This window comes from Amphibalanus amphitrite, unplaced genomic scaffold, assembly GCF_019059575.1.
Source record: "Amphibalanus amphitrite isolate SeventyFive unplaced genomic scaffold, NRLGWU_Aamphi_draft 000690F_arrow, whole genome shotgun sequence".
In the NCBI taxonomy this organism is placed as follows: domain Eukaryota; kingdom Metazoa; phylum Arthropoda; class Thecostraca; order Balanomorpha; family Balanidae; genus Amphibalanus; species Amphibalanus amphitrite.
The window spans coordinates 161103-171909 of record NW_024882184.1 but is presented as its reverse complement, the minus strand read 5'-3'; positions in this window follow the sequence as shown (position 1 = coordinate 171909).

Sequence of the window (10807 nt, the reverse complement as noted above, 5' to 3'; positions counted from 1 at the left end):
TTGACCTTTTCAGGTCAACTTATACACCTTTTTTCGTCCGAATTCACAAAGATGAAGTCCAAATTCACAAAGCTGAATTCCAAATTCACCAAGCTGAATTCCAAATTCACAAACCTAAATTACGAATTCAAAAGTCAAAAGTCCAAATTCACAAACAAAAAGTTGGAATTCAAAAAGATAAGATCGAATTTCAAAAAGCAAAAATGTGATTTCAAATAAGTAACAAGCAATTTCACAAACCAAAAATGCAATTTCAAAAAGATAATGCTGGATTTCAAACGTTGTTTCTTGTTGTTTTCTGATGATATGTTACCTAGCTCTTTTAACATATACCTACAATTTAAAATGACAAAATATTTTGTTTTTTTCGGATGTAAAAATAATGTTCCTATATCTTCAGAATTTGTCGGTTTTAGCTTATAGTGGATACCTAATAACGTGATAATGAGCAGAGTGGCCATCTGCAGGCACTGATCTCGTTGAAATAAATGCAAGGCAACGGACGGACAGTTTTATTTGCGACTTAGACAAAAACAACGCAAAGCTGCTTGTCTGACAACGCCGTAGAGCACGTTTGGAACTAAGCCACTACAAATCAGAAACATATCTTGAACCTCCATCACTCTCACACGCCCATCGCCAGGTCGGCCAGGGCCACGCACCCGGCATAGTGGCGCTGGACGTGATTGTAGAAGTTCATGCACATCACCGGGTTGATGCACTCCATGGCGGCGTCCATCTTGGCCTCCAGGTAGCGCAGCCGGTGCTCCTGCTGGGTGATGCCGTCAGTCGTGTCCATCATGGCGCTGAATGATGACGCCATGCCCCGCTTCATGTTCGCCTTCACTGCAGACCAGACAGCCTCAATCGGGTTCAACGGCGCGCTGTATGGCGCTGTCCGTACCAGCTCCAGACCAGGGAACTCGGCTGCAACTGCCTCCAGGTCACAGTGTACCGGCGCGTTGTCACAGACGATCGTCACCTGGTCGAGCGGCAGAGGGCAGGCCTGCAGGGCACGTCGCAGCCAGTCAGAGCAGTCCGTCTTCCGAAAGGACCCTCGTCGGCGCTCCCAGTAGATGATGCCGGTCTGCGACATCAGCCCGATGATATGGACGTTGGGGCCCTTACTGGTGGCGGCCTTCACCGAACATCGCAGGCCGCGGCGGGATCGGCCCTGAGAACGCCGCAAAAACAGGTTCGCGTTCGTTTCATCCATGTAGAGCACCGATCTCCCACTCCCCGTCGCCGCCATCACCTTTCGCACGTACTCGGCCCTCTTCTGCTTATTTGCGGCGTTGTTCATGGCCACTGGCTCGGCCACGACCTTCTTCATAGTAAACAGCTGGCCGTGCAGGTGGCGGTGGATGGTCGGGACGGATATGGTGACACCGGTGTCCTGGCGCAAATTGCGACCGATCTCCACGAGAGATATCAATGGATTCTCTTCGACGTAAGTGACCATCTTGTCGACCATCCCCTGGGTAACTTTCTTCTTTGTGGCACCGCCACGGGGACGCGGCAGCTGTCCTTCGGGCCTCGTAATGTACCCGTAGGCAGTGCGGACCGGAATTCCATTCGCTGTCGCAGCCGCCTTCCAGTCTCCACCTTCATTGAACACGGCCACGACCCGCTCTTGGGCATCCCGGGGGATCCGCTTGTACGGCCCACGCCTGGTGCCCGGCGGAGGGCCGCGCCTGCCTCGCGGCTGTGGTGGGCCGTCACCGCCACCGGCAGGTCCAGCTTCGTCAGGAGCTCCGTCAGGAACTGGATTTTCAACCTCTGTCAATTCTACCTCAACTTGCATATCCCCATCATGGTTAAAAAAATAGTCAACCTCCGTTGAGGACTGAGACATACCTGGCTACAATAAAATAAATCACAGCAAGTTATTGACGTTAACAGAGCAAATGAGGTAAGCATCTGTGAGTTCAACGTTCAGAATGATTCATGTGGATTCATAAACAATTGTTGTAAAAAATCACGTGTTCCATGTGCTATTTTTGTTAAATGAGTTCCTCCAAATAGGAATATTACATAATATTAGCAGATGTATTCCTCATGCGGAAATTTATGTACCTTTTCTTATAAGCACCTCTTATAAAAATATAAAATTCAGGTGCAGCAGCTTTGTCTGTAGTTAGTTCAGAATATCTTTTGAAATCAAACATTATCTTTTTGAAATTGCATTTTTGTTTTGTGAAATTGCTTGTTACTTATTTGAAATCACATTTTTGCTTTTTGAAATTCGATCTTATCTTTTTGAATTCCAACTTTTTGTTTGTGAATTTGGACTTTCGACTTTTGAATTCGTAATTTAGGTTTGTGAATTTGGACTTCAGCTTTGTGAATTTGGAATTCAGCTTTGTGAATTTGGACTTCATCTTTGTGAATTCGGACGAAAAAAGGTGTAGTTCATTCTACGCGTCTGGACACGAAAAAACGCGATGCAGGTAAAATCAGGGTGATGCAAGCTTGTGTCAAAAGTTATTTCAGGAAAACGTTTTCCGTAAAAACGTCAAATTCTGAGTGTTTGCCCTCTGGAGGCTAAACCGTTAACTTAGGGCCGATCGCAGAACGATGTTCAAAGAGACATTCGAAAGAGCTATGGAATTGAATGCGCCTTTCCTCGGCGCTGTAGCTCCATTGGTTTCCGACTTATGCGCCGATTGATGCAAGTTGTCAAAATCGGTAGCCAAAATTCGTGATATTTTTATTGTTGTTGACCTTCAGTGACTTCAGCGATGACCTGACCGAAAAATGGTCGAATGATTCGGACAGATTTTATAGCGATTTATCTATTGCTTTTTACCGCGTTTTTTTTTTTAGTTTGCTTTCTTTCTGAGATAACCTGGTGAGGCCAAAAAGGCCCCGATCATGGTGAAGTTGGCTTAGCGCGGGATAAAGCCGCCTGACCCATCTTTTCAGGAACCTGTCTCTGAGAAGTTTAAATTGGTCGATTTCCGAGTTGTGTCTGCGTTTTGGGATGGAATGAATGAGCGGTTTGGTATGATTATCGAGTTCTGTGATTTTGGAGTGCGTTTAACCCGCGCCCCGTAGGTCTATCGGCGGACCCTACCACCCGTAGGGGGGGGGGGGGGCGTTTCGCCCCCCGCTAAGATCTCGAAAATTTACCGGCCCATTTTCAAAATTCAAACAGTGTTCGATAGCCCCACCCGGGAACTACCTTGTGACCAAATTTCATTGACCTAGGTCAAACCGATGACGTCACAGGTCAGGTCAAAGGTCGGATTTTCACCGTTCACAGGCATTTCAAGAAATGTGTTGTGAAATCGAGTAAATTGGTAATTTATTGAAAACCATCGATGGTACGTTGTTCGTCAAACACATACTTTGCTATCTGAGGTCACTGATACCAGGTCAGGTCACAGCGAGGTCAGGTCACGGGGGTCACAATATGAAAGTGTCGTGTGATACATGTTTTATGGTCAATTTTACATTACAAATGCGATTATGTGGGTTAGGCAGCCTTTGGGGCCAGCCTAGGTTACGTTTTGGTGAAGGTCAGGTCAAGGTCAGGTCAAATTAGGTCAAAATTTAAAGTTGATATTTTTGCATAAAATGGGTATTGGTTCGATGCAGCTCGTCACGGGGAGTCTAATGGTGGTCTTTGTTTTGCTCTACGAGGTCTAGGATTGCCAAAAAAATGAGTTTGAAAATTTGACGTCATCATTTTTGAACAGTTTTTTCACTATAACTGGGCCAAAAAACGAGATATCGATCTGAAATTTGGTATGTAGATAGAAACCGGTAGATACTATCACATATATTACGGTTTTTTTCAAACCTATAAAAACTTCTTGGATTTTTTGGCTAATATATCAAAAAAAAAGTTTTTTTCTAATTTTTGGGGGTCACAACTCAAAAGTTTCAAAAATCCAAGATAACAGTTTTGTAGCCCTGTCAATTCTACACCTTTTATGTCTTATAATTTTTCTGTATCTTCAAAGCTGTAGGCCTGACAGGTCTTCTCGCGAAGGTCTTTTTTCGGTCGAAAATGACAGAACATGACGTCATTATGACGTCATTTGCGGCCAACCTATCATAGCCTCTGGAATTTTTTTTGTCACAATGTGTAAAATTGATGCCCGGAGGGGTCCTGAAAGTTTCGTGGCGATATCTCCAGCCGTTTAGGAGACATCGACGGAAAAGGACAGGGGGCCGTTTCGCCCCCCTACGGGGCGTGGGTTAACTTGTTTCCTTTTCATCTCAGACGCGACACTTTTTTTTTTTTTTTTTTTTTTATTATATATGTTTATTTACGACATATCTCACACGACGAATCGACCAAACAGTCCTCAATCATACTCGACACATCAACGAACATCACTCACGTTCATTAAACAGTCTCACAAAACGTCCCCAGCGTTTGTTGAAGTCAGGCCACTTCACGCCACTTTCAGCGACCAATTTCCTTTCCACTCTGAACTCTTCACGAACCCGACTAACGTAGTTATCGAACACAATCGTACATTCTCGCACACGGCATGAGTACACATACATCTTTCCGATAAGTATCATCAAATTACACACCGATGGCACATTTTGCAAACCAAATAGTACATGTTTGGGTGAGGGTTGTCGCTTAATTGCCGTATGTCTGTTTATATATTCAAACACATTATTCCAAAATGCACGAACCCCTGGACACATGAAAAAATAATGAATCATGTTATCAACGCTGTTGCACAGAGGGCATTTCGGTGACGTCGCAAGTCCTCTTAAATGTAAAAACTTTTTGGTTGGAATATATCTGTGAATAACCCTAAACTGAAACGACTGAATCCGAGTTGAACGCGTGCATGTATACGGGAGGCACAATGTAGAAGACCAATTTTGTGGCGCCAGACCCTCGTTTTCCCATCTCCTCAGCGCTGTTGGTGTACTTTTTTGAAGCCCTAGCTGATACAAGTCTCTCGTTCTAATAGTATTTACACTTACATAAACCCCTTTTATGATTACGCCACGCGTAATTGCAGAACCTTCACGATCATTACCTACGGTATTCTCACCTGCACTTTTCGCTATTTCCTTCCACGACAGCGGTATTGCACTGACAATGCCCATATATTTTAACACGTTAACTCTAAGCCCCGGAAATTTGTCTCTGATGTCACCGTATGTCATTATCACTCCACGTGAATTCATCAGATCTCCGATATGTCTAATCCCACATTTATACATCCTCTCCTCAAGAACTGACCGTCCATCACGTTTAATAAACTCATTTAACCAGAGATACTCTTTCCTTATTTGCGCAGCCGTAGCCGTTGGCTCTAACATATTAATGCGTCTGAATGATGAAAGAACTTGCACATAAAAGCTAGGAATACCGAGCTGGACTAAATCGGTCACTTGATATCTTGAATTCAGAAGGTCACACATATCATATTTACTACACCTATCCCGTAACATTTTAGCCCATGTTACGTCCGCTGTCATTTTCTTCACCCAGTTGGCCTTCATACTGTCATACAGCAGACATACATCAATCGCACCTAGTCCTCCATCAGTTATATTCTGACACAGAGATTTAGCCGACACTTTTGGTGGTCTGCCTCGCCACAGGAACTTCATGATGTGTGCTTGAATTTGCTGTAACTGAGACCTCTCGATTGACACACAGGGCATGATGTATATGAATTTTGAAATGATTAGACTCTTGGCGACCGTAATTCTACCCTTTATACTAAGGCAACGCTGTTGCCAGACGTTAATGGTGTTTTTAATGCTATCCAGCGCCGGTCTCAAGTTATCTGCCTGACAATCTTCCGTAGCACTGTAATATAATCCTAGAATTTTGAGACGCTTGACTGCAGGTATGCCATGCACACTGTCCAAGCGTAGTCGTTCGCTGCCAATCCACATCACCTTCGACTTATTCACATTTAGTTCAAGACCCGACACTAAGGCGAACTTATGCAGTACGTTCATCAGTTCTTTAACTGAAGCCTTATCCTGGACAAAAACGGTAGCGTCATCTGCGTATTGCGAGATTTTGACAACCTGATCTCCGATATTTATCCCTTTTATAAGTTCGGAACTTCGAATCTGAATGGCGAGCAATTCAACAGCTAGGTTGAAAAGCATGCCGGATATTGGACAACCCTGCATTATCCCTCTTTCAGGCTTGAACCATTCTGACGTGTAGCCATTGTTGATTACGGCTAATTCAGTGTCATTATATAACAGCTTAATCCATTTCACAAAAGAGTCTCCAAAACCAAACAGCCTTAACGCATGAAAAATGAATCTATGCTCAACGCTATTGAAAGCAGATTTAAAATCTAACGCACATATCAGCCCAGGCATCTCCATTTGTTCAGCATACTCTATCACATCTTGAATCGTTCTTAAATTGTCTTGAATGCACCGTCCTCTTATAAACCCAGTTTGATCGCCGTTAATGATTTCTTGAATCACTGAGCTTAGTCTGGTTGCCAGGACCTTCGCGATTATTTTATAGATAACGTCTAATAGGCAAATCGGGCGCTTGTTTTTTAACTCCTTTTGGTCCCCAGCCTTTGGGACAAGGGTCAAAACACCCCTACGTTGTGTTATGAACAGCTTGCCCGAGCTATATGCGCTATTAATATATTCAACGATAATATCCCCAATTTCATCCCAGAAGAATAGTATGAATTCCTTGCTGAATCCCGATACTGATGGTGATTTATTTGCACCCATATTTTTCAGTGCATCGTGACACTCCGCGTTTGTTATCACTCCCTCACATCGTTTACGACTAATTTCACTGAGTCTAGGGATTTCAGCATTGAGCATAAATGACGCTACTTCTTCCAAATCGCTTGAAGAAGTGTGCAGTTTTTCGTAAAAATCTTTGCACCGTTGTAATATCTCCTTATCTCCCGTTAGATATCTGTTACCACTGGCAGCTAGCATGTAGATAATCCTATCAGTATTTCTCTTCTTTTCCAAATTAAGAAAATATCTCGTAGGCTTTTCACCTTGCTCGAGCCACTTCGCTTTGCAGTAAATCATAGCTCTCTCAGCTGCCTTCATTTTATAATCATCTAGCTCATTTTTAGCTTCATGGTACTGTTCAAATGCCGCTTGATTACCGTTAGAGACTGAAAGCTCAATTTCTAATTGCAACACCCTACTTTCTAATTCCTTTTCCTGTTTCCTTCTTTCTTTTGCGAGCTGTGAGCTTCTACGAATGCACTGCACTCTTACATTGCTTAGCAATACTTCTAAAAGCAAGCCCGGATTATCTATGTTTTCATACTCTCGTTGACACTTCGACGCTGCGATAATTTCTCGTTTAATTTGACCGTTCAGATATTCATCCTCAAGTAACGAGTTATTGAATCGCCAAAGGCCTGGTCCCTTCTTACCAGCGTTCACCACAACCGACATGCTGATAATGCTATGGTCACTTTTAACCCCCGGCTCAATAGCAATTCTTGTTACGTTTTGGTTCTGTAACACTACTTCACTTATTAAAAAGTAATCAATTCTGCTCTGTTGCGGGGGGTGACATCTTCGCCATGTAAACATCTTTTTATCCGGATTTAGACTACGCCATGCATCAATCAGGTCCAAATTACGCATTATCTCCTGCACAGTCCTGCACGACTCAGTATCCCGGTAACGAATATTGTCGGTATCCTCCCTAGACATGTGCACGTTCAAATCTCCGCATATAATAAAGGGCAGTGAAGTGTCCAATTTTATCAGCGAATCTTTTAACGTTCGGAAATAACAAAGTTGTTCATTTCCGAAACTCTGAGTAGGCGCATATATTCCAACCAAATACACGGCAAAATGTTGCTTAACTACGTTAACGATGATAGTGCGGCCCTCATCCTGAGATTTAATCCATGAAATGTTCCCGTCAAAACTTTTAGGAATGAGGATGCAAACCCCTCTGGCGAATGTATCCCCATGCGAGAAATGTATGCCCGCACCCCACTCTGCTTTCCACTGACGTTCAACATCTAACGAGGAATGAGTCTCTTGCAAAACGATACAGTGATTCGGGTATTTTACTCGCATGTGTCTAAAAATTGAACGTCTCTTGGTCCTATCTCTCAGTCCCCTCACATTAAAGCTGGCTATTTCCAAAAGACTACCCATTGTGACTAACTTACTAATAGATATCTGAAAACAGGGCGCGCATACATGCTACACCTGTCTTCAGTCGAGCTAATCGACACCGTGAAGACTCACGTGACGCTTCAAGTAGCGAGAAATGTTTGCAAATTTCGTGAGAACCAAGCTGTACTTTCGCTAATAACACCTCCAAAGCATGATACACTAAAAAATAAAAACAAAAACCAAATAATACACTTTCAACAAGCACACTATCACACCCACACATCGGTCGACCTTCACCAACCAGCAAACGGGGCGACACGAGGCTGCCCCGGGCCAACGCAATAGCCAGGGAGAGCAACGTTCAATACCAGTAAAGGAGATCAAATCTACGAAGAAGTGCCGTCCGCCGTCGCCGCAGGAATCGCCGCCGGAACCAGCTCCGAACGGGAACCAGGCGCCGAGCCATCCGGCTCCCGGCGGGCCGGGTCCGCGGGAGCCGCGCGCCGCGCGCCGCTCAGCTGACGCGCAGAGCCGCCGCCCGCCGCCGCCCCGCCCCCGCCACGGCCACCGCCGCCGCGCCGATCATCAGGCGAGGCGGGCGGAGGCGGCAAGCTCCGCATCCTGAGTTGAAGCTGCTCCATGGTGAAGAACCTGATGGGCGGAGAATCCCTGCCCACCTTCATGCACGGAATCCCGTTCTTAGTGAATACGGTCCACACTCGGCCTTTCTTCTTCAGCTCGAGAAGTTGGCTGAAGATCTCCCGCTTCTTCTTAGTTAGGGACTCACTGACGAACAGCCGACCCCTCTGCGCTCCGTCCCGCTTTCTCAGATCGAGTCGCGCTGCATAAATAGCGTTCCTCAGCGCCTTGTTCGCGAACGCGCAGATCACCGTGTTTTCTTTCGGCATACGGTGAATGGACGTGAAATCACTTCTGGACACAGGATTGTTCGGGAAGTTCTCATTAATTATCTGCACTGTCACTTTCTCAATGTCCTCACCATCCTTCCGAGCACCGAACTGCTCACTCCACAGAACGAGGTTAGGAGAGCGGCTGTGGCGCTCCATTTCCTCAACTTGCTCCTCCAGTTCTTTTATTCTTACATCCTGCTCTGAGCACTTTTTGGTCAGCTCATCCACGTGCTGTTCACGCTCGAATAACTGGCTCTCCAGCTTCTCTATCTTGTTCTCGACGGAGGCAAACTTCCTGTCGAGTTTATCAACCAGTCCGTCAATCGCCTCCTTGATTGACATCTCAATCTGCCTTTTAACTTCAACCAGAAAATCTGCTCTCTGGCTCTCGCTCACCTTTTCCGCCTGTTTCGGTGACACCAGCCTCTTCCTCTTTTCCTGAGCTGTTCTGAACATTTCCTCCACGGAACGCTGCCTTTTCCGCTCACTGAGTCCTCTGCCGAGCTCCTCCTCGGCGTCACTGAAGGCCGATTCCGAGGCCGACATTCCGTCACACTCCTCACTGTCCTCAGATCACAAAACTCTCAGTATCACAATATAATCGGCTGGTATCACCCGCTCACAATCAGGCCCGGGCCGCCGCCCCAATAGCACAGGCCTAGCCGCGCCGCATACCACAGCTGAGCCGAGCCGAACGGGCGGGCAGGTCAGCGCCGGCGGGCACACCCGTACCGGCCGGTGTCAGGGCCGAGACTGAGACGCGACACTTAGGCGGCGTTCGATGTCTCCCGGACGGCAAAGATTCTTTGCCGTCCGGCCAATAACGTCCAAGGTCAGCGGGGGCTCGGCTGCGGTTATGAAACGTGATTGGCCGGACGGCGTAGAATCTTCGCCGTCCGAGAGACATCGAACGCGGGGTTAGAGTAGCCATTTTACTGTAAAGAGTTTAACCCTCGCCCGTATTGGTGTTTTTCTAGCCGCGAACGTATAAGGGGGGGGGGGTCCGTTGGACCCCCCCCCTGCCGTTTCGCCCCTGATCGAGCTAGAGTTTCGGGAAAAAAACGAGCGTGTTTCCCGTGACGAGAGGAAGCCGATGATACCCAATTTTAAGGTCCTATAGTAGGTCAACGGTTGACCTTCGAGATCAGATCAATGACCCAAAAGTCGGGAAAATCGGGACCTGTTAGAAAGTCGTAAAGCGTGGCTGCTATGGGGTTTTCGGGGTGCTGATCGCGAATATCATGTTAGTTTTGATCACAGATGATGTCTTCATGCATTTAGGCCAGGTCGGGTCAGGTCGGGTCAGGTCAGGTCAGGTCAACCAGTAAGGGTATTCGTAGTAGATGGCAACCGCCTCTGGCAGCTTCGTAACATGTTACGAAGGTACCAAAACTACTTCGTAAATGTTCGTATGGTTGCTAAATTCGGATTCAGCTCCAAAAACTGGGCTAGAAACATGTAAAACTCGAAAGGGTGAACTGATGTCCTCAAAGGTCAATGACCTGACCTGACCTTCCGTTGACCTTGACACCCACCCTAATGCATGGGGGAAACATCATATCCCATGTTTGAACGCTTAAAACCACGAAAAGACTGCAAACGCGCGGCTAATGCGAGCCGACATACGCCGAATCGTGATTCCGGCCAAACATGGTCTCAAAAAGTAGGTCACAGGTCAAAGGTCATTAGGGTTAGGGTCATGAAAATTTTAGGGTAGGTGTAAAATTGATTAACCCGCGCCCTGCTGGGTCCTGGATTTCCACGCCCTGCTGGGGGGGGGGGGGGTTTGAACACCCCCCCCCTTCTAACTCGGCTCC